The sequence below is a fragment of the Cervus canadensis genome, chromosome 1 (assembly GCF_019320065.1).
Source record: "Cervus canadensis isolate Bull #8, Minnesota chromosome 1, ASM1932006v1, whole genome shotgun sequence".
Classification (NCBI taxonomy): Eukaryota; Metazoa; Chordata; class Mammalia; order Artiodactyla; family Cervidae; genus Cervus; species Cervus canadensis.
The window spans coordinates 123,823,498-123,839,545 of record NC_057386.1 but is presented as its reverse complement, the minus strand read 5'-3'; the positions used below and the strand labels follow the sequence as shown (position 1 = coordinate 123,839,545).

The window sequence follows — 16,048 nt, the reverse complement described above, 5'->3', positions numbered from 1 at the left end:
CTTTCCCCTGCCCTCCCTGGGAGCACAATTCACTTGTGACATTTTGCTAGACTTTAAAAGCCCTAAGAGTTTTCTTCCTTAACAGAGTTACATTCCTAGCACTTCAAGGATTCCTGGGAGGTCAGTTGTCACTCTCAGAAGCGAGCAAGTGGTGAAAATACCATCTGTGTTCCCAGGGCACCTCTATGGCATTAGGAAAGAGCTTTGCACTGGAGTCACCCCCAGCTCCTAAAAATAGAAAGGGGGAGAAAAAAAAAGGCATGAATTCCCTAATGAAATTTTTTGCCAGACTGGTACACTGATCTCTGATTTCTTTTTGCTAACCTATTCAAAAAGAGAATTAACTAGTTTATGGCAAGGTTTCTCAACCTTGGTACTATTGACATTTGGGGGCCACATAATTCTTTGTGGGAGGGGGCTGTCTTATACAATGAAGGGTGTTTAGCAGCATCCCTGATCTGAACCTACTAGATGCTAATAGCACACTCACCCCTAGTTGGGGCAACCAAAAATGTCTCCAGACATTGGCAAATGCCCCTAGGGGGCAAAATTGCCTCTAGTTCAGAACCACTGAGTTATACCAATGCCTTACAAGTGAACAAATATTTGGGAAGCACTTGTTAAGTCTGAGGCTCTGTGTTAAGAATTAAAAAACACTGATGCCTTCATAGCAGTTATAGTATTGACAAAGAGGGTTAAAATTAAGTAAATTATAGAGAAAATAAGCACCATCAGTTGAAATAAAAGCATGTAAGGAGGAGAAAGAGGAGCTATTGGGATGGAAGAATAGTCAGGGCACTTTATGGAGAAGTAACATTTGTGAGAGGCCAGCATGGCCAGGGACTTCCCTGGTGGCTCAGTGGTAAAGAATCTGCCTGCCAATGCAGGAGACGCAGGAGACACAGGTTCAATTCCTGGGTCAGGAAGATCCCCTGGAGGAGGAAATGGCAATCCACTCCAGTATTCTTGCTTGGAAAATCCCATGAACAGAGGAGCCTGGTGGGTTTCAGTCCATGAGGTTGCAAAGAGTCAGACACGACTTAGCAACTGAGCACAAGCAAGAGCAAGAGCATGGACAGAGGTCTGAGGAGTAGATATAATCATTCCAAGAGAAAGAAATGGGAAATCAGCAAACTCAGAGTGTGACTGAAGAAGAGCAAGTAGTCCAGTGCAGCTCAACCTCAGGGTTTGCATGAGGAATAATGAGAAATGGAGCTAGGAAAACAGTTTAGAAACTATTTTGCATAAAAAGGAATGAAAAAAATAAAATAGAAAAATAAAAAGGAACGAAGTACTGACATATGCTTCAACATAGAGGAACCTTGAAAACATTATACTAAGTTAAAGACACCAGTCCCCAAAGACCACACATTGTATGATGTTATTTCTATGAAATGTCCAGAACAGAAAAACCCACAGAGACAGAACCCAGATTAGTAGTTGGCAGAGACTGGGAGGAAGGGGAAAGGGAATGATTGCTAATGGGTTTGGGGTTCCTTTTTGGGGTAATGAAAATGTTCTGGAATTAGTAGTAATGGTTGCATAACCTTTTATATGTACTAAAAAACAATTAACTGTACACTTTAAAAGAGTGAATGTTATGGTATGTGAGTATCTCCATTAAAAAAAAAATAGTTTAGGACTTACAGCAGAGGGTCTTGTATGCTATGCTGAGGGTGCTTAATGCTGGAGACAACAAGGGGGGGTCACTAAATGCTCTAAATATGCCAATAATAATAAAATAACAATAAATAATATAATTATAATAAGATAATAAAGCAAGAATAGTGATGAGAATGAGAGCAATAGATACCATGGATTAAGAACTTCCCACGTGCATTACCTGCATGACCTGCACTGACCACCTATTTAAGCATGAAAACACCCAACAGTCCTGTCTATGTTTCACGTGAGACTCATTTATTCTGTTTACTGTTTGTCTCCGCCCTGACTAAAATGTAAGTTCCATAAGAGTAGGGGATTTTGTGTATTTTATCCTTTATCTCACGTGTCTGGAACACTCCCTAGCATACAATAGGTAACAAGTAAATACCTAAGAAGCGAATGCTGTTGATTAAGAGAAACTTAGAGGTCATATAGAGCAAGCAACTTGTTCTACACTTGAGAAAAGGGAAGGGTAAGGAACAGGTTCCTCCCATAGGAATTTAATGGGTGGAGCTAGGTTAACTGGTGAGCTCTCCAGGAGAGTCTTGGTCCCGCCCTGCAAAGCCTTTTTGAAGGCATTAGCCACAAGCTGCTCTTTCCACTGAACTTTGCATTGTGTGTGATGGTCATATTTTCTCCCATCTAGAATCCATTGCCTTCCAGTCTCTGATAACAGTACTTTGATTCCTTTATGTGGTTTGAGAGGAACTAGATTTCAGGAGGGCGCATGATCCAGGTCTGACTAATCAGTGCATTGCATTCTCTTGGTCACAGTGATTGGTCCAGTAGGAAGGCACATGACCCAAGCTAGGCCAATGAAACTCCACTATGGGATTTTGCTGAAAGCATTAAGGAGAAATTCTCACTAGGGTTTTCTAAACCCATAAGATGCAAGCTTAGAACTGCTGATGGCCGTTTTTGCCACTGCTTAGGAAGAGCCAGCCTGAGAATGAAGGGAATTTAGAGAGCAGCAGAGCCTAGAGATGGTGAACAACAAGAGAATTTGTGATATTGATTAAACCCCTGAATCCAGCTTTGCCTGAAGTCATCAGTCATCAGTCCCTGAAGTCATATTAATTCCCTCTTTTGCTTAAGCCACTTTGAGTTTGACTTGCAATGAAGTGAATCCTGACAGATCATGTGATCCTGATACCATGGCTACAATTATTGAATCAGGAATAAGTTACCAAACCAAAGGCAGTTTTTAGAAGGGAACATCTCCTCTGCCCAGTTTACATACATAGAGGAGAGGGAACTGCCATGCCTCAGTAGAAAAATTACTGAAATAAAACATCTGATTTCTTTCTTTACTACTTCCATGACAGGAGAATTGGGTCTGACTAGTGGGTTCAGGAGAAGATACTGATGTTACTGAACTCAACTCCCCTTGCCTGATGCTCAGCAAAGTCAGTCTACTGACACCAGGTTGTGGTAAAGAAAAGTACAGGGCACCAAGCAAGGAGAAGAGACAGCTAGTATTCAAAAGAATCAAAAATTTCCTGATGGCTTTCAGGCCAAGGTTTTTAAAGGCAACATTGAGGGTGAGAGTTGCAGGGTGCATGATCAGGTCGTGAACATTTTTCTGATTGGTTGGGGATGAGGTAACAGGGTGATATTTCGTAAATCTTCATTAGCCTTCTGGTTCCAGCCAGTCTGGGGTCTATGTGTTTGTGGTCAGAATGTTGTCACCGTTCTCCACCTGGGTGCAAGGCAGGGTGGTGGGTGGTGGTGGGGCATTGGGGAGTCTTAATTTCTGCAGAACAGTCAGATATATGTCAGATTATTGTCTATATCCCTTCAGGAAGAACTCAGAATCCTGAGACCCTACTGTTTTAATCATTAACTGCCAGAGTTTGCTCTTTGGAACTTGGGGAAGATCAAACAGGAAGTGGGGAACACTGAGGGGCTTGTACCCAGAAAGGCCCCCAGAGTCCTGCCCGGTTTCATCCCGCTTTTTCTTTGGTGTTCCTCAGTCCTGAGGGGAGCAGGAGTGGGACAAGAAAGGAATAAAGTTTTGGATAGAGAGGTTAATCATAAAAGAGGCAGGGGACCTCCGTTTCAGGGTAACTCAGTCTCAATGAGCATGTCGCCAGTCCTTTCTCTTTTTCCTTTTTTGCTGTGGTCTGTCCTTCAGATACTCATGTTTCCTCCTCTGCCATGGGGAGCTTGTTCCTCTGAAGGAGGCCTGCAGTCTGTGACCAAGTAAACCAGTGTAATTTAGATGGGAATTGGGGGCACAATGAAACGGTGTACTCCAGTCAGCCTCCTCAATAAAGCTGATACCTTGTACCTCTGGCTGCCTGATTCATGCATTGACGGCTCAGTGGGTTTAGAATTTGGAAGGGCCAAGAAGGGGGCAATTAATTTTCACCCCACAACCCCCCAACATGTTATTTTCTCATCAGAAAACTTCAGAGGCGGGCAGGAAAGCTGACGTGTGGGGGCTAAAATAACACACGGATATCAGGTTTCGGGTGTAGTCAGGGCTTTAGGCTGAAAGGTAATTGTAGGTCAAGTGGATTCTCGACCTGGGCAGTTACGGTTGTAGTGGGGACCTGAATACGAGAGCCTCTGGGGCAGGCCTTGACCCAACCCCTGTGAGTATAGCTTTGACCTCAGTGGGTGGCTGGGACAGGGATTACGTTATTGGGAAAAAAGCCTGTCTGTTCCAGGGAAGGCTTACTTTAAAGAGGGCAGAGCTTTAGCTTTGCTCTGTTGGGTAGACGATTTTTGCGTCTTGCATTATGTCTTGTGGCAAAGCTTCGGGCTGGATTTTAAATAGCAAAGGCAATGAGATTCTACAGAGTCAAGGGAGTTCTTGTTGGTGAGACTGTAGCCTTTTTACAGCATGACCCCAGGGAGTAGTTGGAATCTGTGAAGCTGTTCTTCTGTAGGTCATTTTGAACTTCATTCAGGGTCATGAGCAGAACCTGTGAAGGGGTGAAGGGACTCATCTCTTGACTCCATTTGGTACATGCTGGTAAGGTTCACCTCACTCCTGGGAGCCCACGTTTGTTCTGATTTGTCTATTGCATAAGCCTTGATCATGGCTTTGGATTGGGGAGCCCAGGACTGAGTTGCCCTGCAGAATGGGAGTGCATATTATTAGTGAAAACAAATGAATAGAACAGCACCCTTATACAGGAGATGCTTCTTTGTGGGTTGAGGTAGAGAAAATTAATGAAAATCCAAAAGCTAAGAAGGCAGCTCAAGAAGCTCGTGCCTAGAAGACTTTGTCTCTGGGAAACAGGTTTGCTCAGGGAATCAAGGAAGAACGAGGTTGTTTTAAAAAATATGATTCCATCATACATATTTGACAGTTGCTGACAGTGGACCTTGAAACTCCTCATTACAAGAAACTTTTTTTCGGTAAGCATGTGTGATGCTGGGTGTTAACTAGACTTATTGTAGTGATCATTTTGCAATATATACAAATAGCAAATTATTTTGAAATTAATATGTCAAATATACCTCCAATATACCAATTTTTAAAAATTTATTTATTTGGCTGCACCAGGTCTTAGTTGTAATACTCAGGATCCAGTTCCCCGACCAGAGTTCGAACCCGGGCTCCTTGCTTTGGGAGCATGGAGTCCTAGCCACTGGACCACCAGGGAAATCCCCAATATATCACTTTTTAAAAAAAAACTTCTAAAAATAAATAAAAAAATAAAAAAAATTCTGTCGTGCTACCAGAACAGAACTAGTAGAAGAGTAGAAGACAAGTAAAGAAAGACCCGCTGACTAAATTGAGGAAGGCAGGGATTTAAAAAAAAAAACAAAAACAGGATTTTAATCACACTAAAGAGAAACAGACACGTAGATGTGGAAGTGAGACAGGCAGAAGTAATGGCAGGTTGCCGTCTTCTCCCGTCTGCTGCCCACTCTGGGCCATGAAATCCTTGGTCCCAGAAGAAGAATTGGGCGGGGGGGAATATTTGCCCTCCTTAAACTGCTTGTTTTGCTGGGAATTTTCTTTCAATGCTGGAATAATTGACTTCACCCAGGTTTCCTGTGCCCCGTGGGATCTTTTCTCTGTGGGCTCAGCTGTCTTCCCTTCCACCTTGCTCCCATCTTCACCCTGATTACTCTCCCCAAAGAGAAGAGATTTATAAAAGCTAACACCATGATCTTAGTAGACAGACCAGACAGATATGAAAGGGAAATGAGTTTTAAAAGAATTTTTACTCTCCCCCCTCTACTTTGGCTGTGCCTTGCAGCTTTCAGGATCTTATTTCCTCAACTCCCTGACCAGGGACTGAACTTGGGTCCCCAGCAGTGGATCCGTGGAGTCCTAACCATTGGATCACCAGGGTATTCATAGGAAATGATATTTTGAAGGCTCAACTAATTAGAAATTGAGAGGGTGAATAGACTCGTGCCTATGTGCCATCTTGAGACAGAATGGAGGTAATATTACAGATTTGTGGGAAGAAATTATTTTTAAATGGTGGAAGGACATTGATAATCCCTCTGGGAAAAAAAATTAAATTGGCTCCTTCTCACACCATATACAAGAGTAAATTCTAGAAACCAAAAGCAAGAGCACGTATTTAAAACTTTTAGAAGAAAATATAGAATATTTTTATAAGAAATGATAGCACAAGCTATTAGGGAAAATTTTAATGGATTTGACTACATTAAAAGTTGAAACTCTCTCACAATGGATCTAAGACCTAAACGTGAGAGTTAGAACTTTAAGACTCCTAGAAGAAAACATAGGTGAAAGCTTCATTTTATTGGATTTGACTTCCTATACAGGATACTAAAAGGACAGGCAACAAAAGAAAAACATAGATATACTAGACTACATCAACATTTAAAACTTCTATTCATCAAAGAACACTATCAACAGGCTGAAAAGTCAGCCCATGGAATGGGAGGAAATATACATAAATGATATATCTGATAAGGGGCATACATCTAGAATTTATAGGCTTTCCTGTTGGCGCTAGTGGTAAAAGAATCTGCCTGCCAATGCAAGAGAAGCAGGAGACAGGAGTTTGATCCCTGGGTCAGGAAGATCCCCTGAAGGAGGAAGTGGCAACCTGCTCCAGTATTCTTGCCTGGTAAATTCTATGGGGTCGAAAACAGTTGGCTATGACTCAGCACACATGCATCCAGAATATATAAAGAATTCCTATAACTCAGTTCAGTTCAGTTCAATTGCTCCGTTGTGTCAGACTCTTTGCGACCCCATGGACTGTAGCACGCCAGGCTTCCCTGTCCATCGCCAACTCCCAGAGCTTACTCAAACTCATGTCCATTGAACCAGTGATGCTGTCCAACCATCTCATCCTCTGTTGTCCCCTTCTCCTCCCACCTTCAATCTTTCCCAGCATCAGGGTCTTTTCAAATGAGTCAGTTCTTTGCATCAGGTGGCCAAAATATTGGAGTTTCAGCTTCAGCATCAGTCCTTCCAATGAATATTCAGAAGTGATTTCCTTTAGGATGGACTGGTTGGATCTCCTTGCAGTCCAAGGGACTCTCAAGAGTCTTCTCCAACACCACAGTTCAAAAGCATCTATTCTTCAGCGCTCAATTTTCTTTATAGTCCAACTCTCACATCCATACATGACTACTGGAAAAACCATAGCTTTGACTAGACGGACCTTTGTTGGCAAAGTAATGTCTCTGCTTTTAATATGCTATCTAGGTTGGTCATAAATTTTCTTCCAAGGAGTAAGTGTCTTTTAGTTTCATGGCCGCAGTTACCATCTGCAGTGATTTTGGAGCCCAGAAAAATAAAGTCTCTCAGTGTTTCCACTGTTTCCCCATCTATTTGCCATGAAGTGTTGGGACCAGATGCCGTGATCTTAGTTTTTCTGAATGTTGAGTTTTAAGCCAACTTTTTCACTTTCTTCTTTCACTTTCATCAAGAGGCTCTTTAGTTCTTCTTTGCTTTCTGCCATAAGGGTGGTGTCATCTGCATATCTGAACTCCCAGCAATCTTGATTCCAGCTTGTGCTTCATCCAGCCCAGCATTTCTCATGATGTACTCTGCATATAAATTAAATAAGCAGAGTGATAATATACAGCCTTGACATACTCCTTTCCCTATTTGGAACCAGTCTGTTGTTTCATGTCCAGTACTAACTGTTGCTTCCTGACCTGCATACAGGTTTCTCAGGAGGCAGGTCAGGTGGTCTGGTATTCCCGTCTCTTTAAGAATTTTCCAGAGTTTGTTGAGGTCCACACAGTCAAAGGCTTTGGCATAGTCAATAAAGCAGAAGTAGATGTTTTTCTGGAAATCTCTTGCTGTTTCAGTAACTCAAGAACAATAAAAAAGATTTAAAAACAGAGAAAGGACTTGAATAGACATTTCTTCAAAGAATATATGCAAATGGCCAACAAACATAGGAAAAAGATGCTTGACATCACTGTCAGGGAAATGCAAATCAAAATCACAAAGAGATATCACCTCTCACCCATTGAGATGGATTGTTGTCGTTCAGTTGCTCAGTGGTGTCCGATTCTTTTCGACCCCATGTGCTGCGCACACCAGGCTTCCCTGTCCTTCACCGTTTCCCTTCATGACCACTGAGTCAGTGATGCCATCCAACCGTCTCATCCTCTGTTGTCCTCTTCTCGTCCTGCCTTCAATCTTTCCCAACATCAGGGTCTTTTCTAATGAGTTAACTCTTCGCATCAGGTGGTCAAAGTATTAGAGCTTCAGCTTCAGCATCAGTCCTTCCAATGAATACTCAGGATTGATTTCCTTTAGGATGGACTGGTTTGATAACCTTGCAGTCCAAGGGACTCTCAAGAGTCTTCTCCATTATCATGGCTACTGTTTTAAAAAACAAATGAGCAAACAGAAAAACCCCAGAAAACAACAAATGTTATCAAGGCTGTGGGAAAACTGGAACTCTTGTGCACTGTTGGTGGGAATGTAAAATGGTTCAGACTGTGGAAATCAGTATGCCAGTTCCTCAGTTGAAGCAGAATTACCATGTGATATAGCAACTCCACTTTTTTGTATATATATACCTGAAAGAAAGCAGGGATTCAAGCAGATATTTATATACCTATGTTTATAACAACATAATTCACAATATTCAAAAGGTGGAAGCAACCCAAGCTTCCCCTGATGGATGCACTGATAAACAAAATTTGATAATCCATATGGTGGAATATTATTTTTTTTAAGAAGGAAGGAAATCCTGACCCATGTTATAACATGGATGAATTTTGAGGGCATTATGGTAAATGAAATAAGCCCAAACCAAAAAAAGACAAATGCTATATGATTGTGCTTTTATGAGGCAGCTAACTAGAGGAGTCAGATTTATAGAGACAGAAAGTAGAATGGTGCTTACCTGAAGCTGGAGGGCAGAGGGAATAGAGAGTTCGTGTTTAATGTGTACAGAGTTTCAGTTTTGCAAGATGAAAACAGTTCTGGAGATGGATGATTGTAGTGGTTGCACAACAGTATGAAAGTACTTAATGCCACTGAACCGTACACTTTTAAAATGCTGTCTTAAATTTTATGTCATGCATATTTTACCACAACTAACATTTTTAAGCAATGATTAGAGCTTCTGCACAGCAAAAGACACTATAAAAAAATACTTAAAGAGACTTCACTAGTGATTCAGAGGTTAAGACTTTGCTTTCAAATGCAGGAAAGAGACCTAAGTGAAAATTTGAGAAGAACAGCAAGCCATGTAAAGTTCTGGAAGAAGGTCACTCAGGCAGGTGTGTGTGTGTTAGTCGCTCAGTCATGTCCGACTCTTTGCGACCCTATGGACTGTAGCCCGCCAGGCTCCTCTGTCCATGGGATTCTCCTGGCAAGAATACTGGAGTGGGTTGCTGTTGCCTTCTCCAGGGGATCTTCCCGACCCAGGGATCGAACCTGGGTCTCCTGTATGGCAGGCAGAGTTTTTACCATCTGAGCCATCAGGGAAGCCCATTCCAGGCAGAGGGCAGAGCAAATGCAAATGTCCTGGGCTGGAATAAGTTTGGAGATGTCTTAGCTCAGGCTGGTGGCTTAGACGGTAAAGCATCTGCTTACAGTGTGGGAGACTGGGGTTCAATCCCTGGGTTGGGAAGATCTCCTGGAGAAGGAAATGGCAACCCACTCCAGTATTCTTGCCTGGAAAATCCCATGGACGGAGGAGCCTGGTAGACCACAGTCCATGGGGTTGCAAAGAGTCAGACACAACTGAGCAACTTCACTTTAGCCCAGGCTGCCATAACAAAATACCATAGCCTGGGTGGCTTAAACAACAAATTATTTTCTCAGTTCTGGAAGAAAAATGTCTGAGAACGGGGTGCCAGTATGCTTGGGTTCTGATGAGAGCTCTCTTACTGACTTGCAGACAGCTGGCTACCTTCTCACTCGCTGTGTCTTCACCTGGCACACAGCCCTCCTCTTATAAGGCACACAGCCCTGTCGGATTAGAGCCACATCATTATGACTTCATTTAATTTCAATGACATTCCCAAAGCCTTACCATTGATTACAATCACAAGGGGGTGAGGACTTAAATGTATGAATTTCTTTTATTTTATTGGTGTTTAGTTGCTTTACAATGTTGTGTTAGGATCTGCTCTATAGCAAAGTGAATCAGCTATATGCATACATATATCCCCTCTTTGTCACCACAGAGCATTTAGTAGAGTTCCCTGTGCTATACGGTAGGTTCTCATTAATTATCTATTTTTTAAAATCCACCTGCAAATGCAGGAGACGTGGGTTCGATCGCCGAGTCGGGAAGATCCCCTGGAGAAGGAAATGGCAACTCACTCCAGTATTCTTGCCTGGGAAATCCCATGGACAGAGGAGCCTGGCAGGCTACAGTCCATGGGGTTGCAAAGAGTCGGACATGTCTTAGTGACTAAACAACAATCAATCCCAATCTTGATAATCAATCCCAAGCTCACAACTCATCCTATCCCTCTTTTCCTACCTTGGTGTCCATACATTTGTTCTCTATGTCTGCGTCTCTGTTTCTGCTTGGCAAATAGGTTCATCTGCAACACACAGATTTGGAGGGACACAAGCATTCAGTCCATAAACCCTCAGTGTGGGGCTTGTTTTAAAAAGTCAATTTGAGGGAATTCCCTGGCAGCCCAACAGGTAGGACTGTGTGCTTCTTTTTCAGGGGGACATAGGACTGATTACTGGTCAGGGAATTAAGATTCCCTCAAGGTTCAGGGACAAAAACAGAAAATAAAAATGTCGATTTGAGAAGGCCAGGATTTTGGTACTGGTATGTGGAGGTGAAATCCTAGAGATTAGCTCTGAGACTGGATAAGATAGAAGGATTCCTCCCATAGTCCATTTTTGGAAGTGTGAAGAATTAAGCCTTATTTGGCCTGAGGGGAGAGGAATTTGGGAGGAAGTTATCTTGGCTTTTTATTCTTTGCCAAAGGCTCAAAACGGCTTCCCTAATTGGCCTGCAATGCAAGAAACTCATAGAGGCACAAGTTCAATACCTGGGTCGGGAAGATTCCCCAGAGGAGGAAAATGGCAACCCACTCCAATGTTTTTGCCTGAAATAATCCCATGGACAGAGGAGCCTGGCGGGTTACCGTCCATAAGGTCACAAAGAGTAGGACATGACTGAGCGACTGAGCATGCAAGCATTAAAGGCTCAAAAACTCTGTTCCCATTTGTAGGGGGTTTCCCTTCTCTGTCTTCTGAGTTTGTCAACAAGATGAGATGCAGTTCCTAAATTCTTTCTTTCTTTGCTACTCTCCATGGTAACATGGTTACTCTTAGGTAACAGGTTTTATTGCTAATTACTAGGGAAAAACAAAAGTACAACAAACAACAAGGTTGAAACATGACTCATTCAGACAGAGGGCAATCACATGTCAAAAACGTATTCAACTTGTTAAAGAGGAAACAGTAAGATGGTAAAGCTGGTTCAGAGAGCATTTTGAGGAAGTAGATATTTGAGGAAGGAGGAATCTTAAATACTAAACTGATTCATCTCTGCAGGGTAACATTTGGTCCTTTTTCATACTGGAAAGAAATACTTTGGAATTTAAAACAGACACAAATCTGAGCCTTTAATAAAAAGTAAATAGCTAAGAAAACAAAGATACATTCCTTGGTTTGCATATATGGCCAGTGGGCCAAATCTTACTCTGTTGCTTGCATTTATAAGTTTGATTGGACCACAACCACGTTCATTTGCTTACCTATTGTGTAAGGCTTGCTCCTTGGAAGAAAAGCTATGACCAACCTAGACAGCATATTAAAAAGCAGAGACATTACTTTGCCAGCAAAGTATGTTTGTCTAGTCAAAGCTATGGTTTTTCCAGTAGTCATGTATGGATGTGAGAGTTGGACTAGAAAGAAAATTGAGCACCGAAAAACTGATGCTTTTGAATTGTGATGTTGGAGAAGACTCTTGAAGATCCCTTGTACTGCAAGGAGATCCAAACAGTCCACCCTAAAGGAGATCAATCCTGAGTATTCGTTAGAAGGACTGATGCTGAAGCTGAAACTCCAATATTTTTGCCTGCGAAGAACTGACTCATTTGAAAAGACCCTGATGCTGGAAAAGATTGAAGGCAGGACAAGAAGGGAACAACAGAGGATGAGATGGTTGTATGGCATCACCGACTCAATGGACATGAGTTTGAGTAAGCTCTGGGAGTTGGTGATGGACAGGGAGGCCTGGTGTGCTGCAGTCCATGGGGTCGCAAAGAGTCGGATACAACTGAGCGACTGAACCGAACTGACTATGTAAGGCTGCTTTTGCAGTACTACAATGACAGAGCTGAGTCGTTGATAGAGAGCATAGAGCCCCAGAGCCTAAAATATTTACTATCTTGGACCTTTACAGAAAAAGTTTGCCAGCTCCTGCTAGAGAATTAATCCTGGGGCAAGCTTGTTAAACAATATCCTCCATGACATGGCAAGAACTACACTGCCCTATCTTGGTCTTATTTGCCTATTATGGCTAATTTTTCTTTAAAAAAAGATGTTTGGCTTAAAAATTGAGGGACATTAGGAGAGTTGTCATCTCTGGCCTGTAATTCCTAAGTTCTTCCATCCACCCACTTGAACACCCCAATAACCCTCTTTGTGCACTGATGACTGATCTTAATGCCCATTAGCCTCCCAACTCATTTCTTTGATAGTGGAGTTTATGAAAACCTCCTTTTAAAATATTTATTTACTTGGCTGCACTGGATCTTAGTTGCCGCAGTGGGACCTTTTTAGTTTCAGTGTGTGGGATCTAGTTCCATGACCAGGGATGAAAGCTGGGCCCCCTGCGTTAGGAGCTCAGAGTCTTAGCCATGGGACCACCAGGGAAGTCCCTGAAAATCTCCTTTTAATGGCAAGTAGGCCTGAAAAATAATTGGTGTTAAGTAATATCCTTTACCGCATCATTTTGTTCAACAGAGCACTCTGTCTCAGAGTTAGGGTTGTATCTATAGTAGTAGTACATTTATATGGAATGTTTTCTTAGGATGTCCTCTCAGCTTCTTTGAAATTAAGTTCTATAGCAGTTGCAAACAGCAAGTTTTGAAAAGGCAACAATAGTGTGTACCTGACCACTGCTTTTTCCCTGGTTCCTGGCACATGGTAGGTGCTCAATAAAATATTTGTTGATTGAATGATAGATCCAATGAAACACTAAAGGTAGAGGGTTTGTTTTCCCCTCAGGGTCAGCTCTATGCGAGGAACAAGGTTTTGGTGTTGAAGGCTGCCACCTGCAGGGAAAAAGTGAAACTGCAAGATTCAGAACTGCTAAATCCTGAGGAAAATACTGTCAACTTCCAGGCAGGATTATGAGAGAATCAACTTTTTCTCCTTTAGTTTAAGGCAGAATTAATCAATATCATTTTGCTCTTTCTGATTATGGAACCCTGTAGCCTTTCTTTAATAACATTTAAAGCCTTTGGAGTGTTTAATAAGTTCCCAGCGCCATCCCTCACACACAGTTTTGCAGCAGGTACCACTATCTCTGGGCTTCCCTGATAATTCAGTTGGTAAAGACTCCGCCTGCTTGCAGGAGACCCCAATTCAATTCCTGAGTCGGGAAGATCCACTGGAGAAGGGATAGGCTACCCACTCCAGTATTCCTGGGCTTCCCTTGTGGCTCAGCTGGTAAAGAATCTGCCCACAATGTGGGATACCTGGGTTCGATCCCTGGGTTGGGAAGATCCCCTGGAGAAGGGAAAGGCTACCCACTCCAGTATTCTGGCCTGGAGAATTCCATGGACTATATAACCCACACGGTTTCAAAGAGTCAGACACGATTGAGCAACTTTCACTTCACCACTATCTCCATTTTATACATGAGGAATCTAAGCACAGAAAGTATGACTGAGTTACACAGAAGCTGGCAAAACTAAGGATTTGAACCTAAAGATCGTGGCTTCAGAATGGGTGCGTCTAATCATTTCACTATACTACCTCTCTATGCCTGATATGGAAAATGTTTATAGAAAACTAATAGAAGCATGGCAAACAAAACCCATGCAAATATCTCTGCTGTCTCTTGAAACACTACTAAAATGATAGAAAAGGAATCCAGAGTGTGAGCCCACAGACAACAGTAGAGAAGATGATTGCTCATGAGAGATGTCAAATCCTTTCTGGAAGATAGAAAGTGGATGGATGATTTAGCTGAGTGGAGAAACCCTAGATCTTATGGAGGAGAAAGCCAGTAGGAGTAAGATGAGGCCCTTGGCAGAGAAAGTGTAGAGTCCTAACCACTGGACAGCTAGGCAATTCCCCTGAAAGTAGGTCATTAATTGTACATATGTAATAGGAGCTGTTAACCCCAGATTCCCTCTTGTGACTCCTTGTTCCTATCCCTGCAAAGATTATTCTTTGGAGAATTTGAAACATGATAGCTCTAGGTTCAGAGATCACAGTCAGAGAAAAGGATGGAGGTGAGGTAACACGCTAAAAACAGAAGTATTAGATGAAAGTGTGCAGCTAAAAAAATCAGAATTAAAAAAATAATGATGTATTTGATGGTAGTATTGGTATTGTTATTCTTAGACTTAGCACTATGCTAAATGTATTTTGGAACAAAGCAAATAATAAATTATGTTGGAGTTATTGAGAACCAAGCTCTATGGTGTGGGAGAAACAAAATACATATGTGTAGTCAATATAGTTAAATAAAAGCCCTCTAGTCTTGATTTCAATTGGAAACATCAGTATGATGGATTTTTGTCATAGAGGTTATTTAGCTTGCTCAAGGTCACCCAGCTCATAAAGGATGGGACAAGAATAACAGCCTAGTCTTGCTACTAAATTTGTGAAGTTCTGCCTCCTTGGTGGGTCAGGTAGGAGGGCCTCTTGGAGGAGGTGAAATCTGAAGATTAAGTACGAGCAATAAATGGACTTCTCTGGATCAATGGACAATCTGCTTGCCATTACCCAAGAATCCTGGGCTGACCTGGAAAGAGTTTCTTTCTGGAATGTCAAAACCCGAGGTCAGCCTCCAATTCATTGTGATCAGTTGACCAACAGACGTCACCGAAGCAGACCAACTGGTTTCCGTCTGTGCCATCCCTTTAACAAATTTCAAGGAAAGTGAATTGTATTTTCACTGATGCCTCAAAGTAAGCAGCTCTTACAGTAAAGCAATGGAAAGTTAAGTTGCTCAGTCATGTCCAACTCTTTGCAACCCCACAGACTGAAGACTACACAATTTGTTTGAGTCTGATTTTTTTTTTTTTTTAGACTTGAAAAATGTTCACAAGATTTAAAATGTGCTTTCAAGTCTAGTCTGAGCAGTAGGTGCTGGGCAAGGCTGGCAGAAGGAAAGGATTTGTGCCTTATTTTCCAAATGCTCACCCTAATGGAATATAGGGATGATGTGATTAAGAGAGAGAACATGTTTTTAAATTTGTTTTATTGTTGTGGTCATTTAATTTGAAAATAACTTATTGGGAATTCCCTGGTGGTCCAGTGGTTAGGATTCATTGCTGTCACTGGTGGGGCCGGGGGTTCAGTCCCTGGTTGGGAAACAAAGATCCTGCAAGCTTTGAAGCATGGCCCCCCAAACTTTAGTTATTAAGTGAAAAGCAATACATGCAAAATAGATAGAAGATTAACTCTCCTTTCCTCCTCTTCCCCAGAAAGTGTTATAATTACCAGCTTCTTAGGTCTTGCAGAGAACATTTTAAGAGGAAAATTTTAGGTTGATTCATGTTAGAAGGAGACAGAAGTTAAAATATGAATGATCTTTTTTTTTCTTTTTTTTTTGAATGATCTTTTATTACCTCTTTAGGGTAAGCAGTTGCCCTCTGAGGGAGAACCTGCAGCTGGATTTACATTGGATGGACTTTCATTATTTGTTTTAAGGAATTCACAAATGATCTCTACTAAAGATGTTTGTCACTCAGTCATGTCCAACTCTTTGCTAACCCATGGACTATAGCCCATCGGGCTCCTCTG

The 16,048-nt window shown here is 42.0% G+C and overlaps 1 protein-coding gene across 1 annotated transcript in view; it reads left to right on the top strand.

Annotated features, from left to right (window-relative positions):
* The first annotated feature begins 4,164 nt into the window (after positions 1-4,164).
* The window catches only part of TCTN1 (tectonic family member 1), a 44,577-nt gene continuing 32,693 nt past the window's right edge, over positions 4,165-16,048 (top strand). Inside the window, exon 1 of the mRNA XM_043440809.1 lies at positions 4,165-4,262. The gene's annotated coding sequence lies outside the window, so the exon portion shown is untranslated. The remainder of the gene's footprint in view (positions 4,263-16,048) is intronic.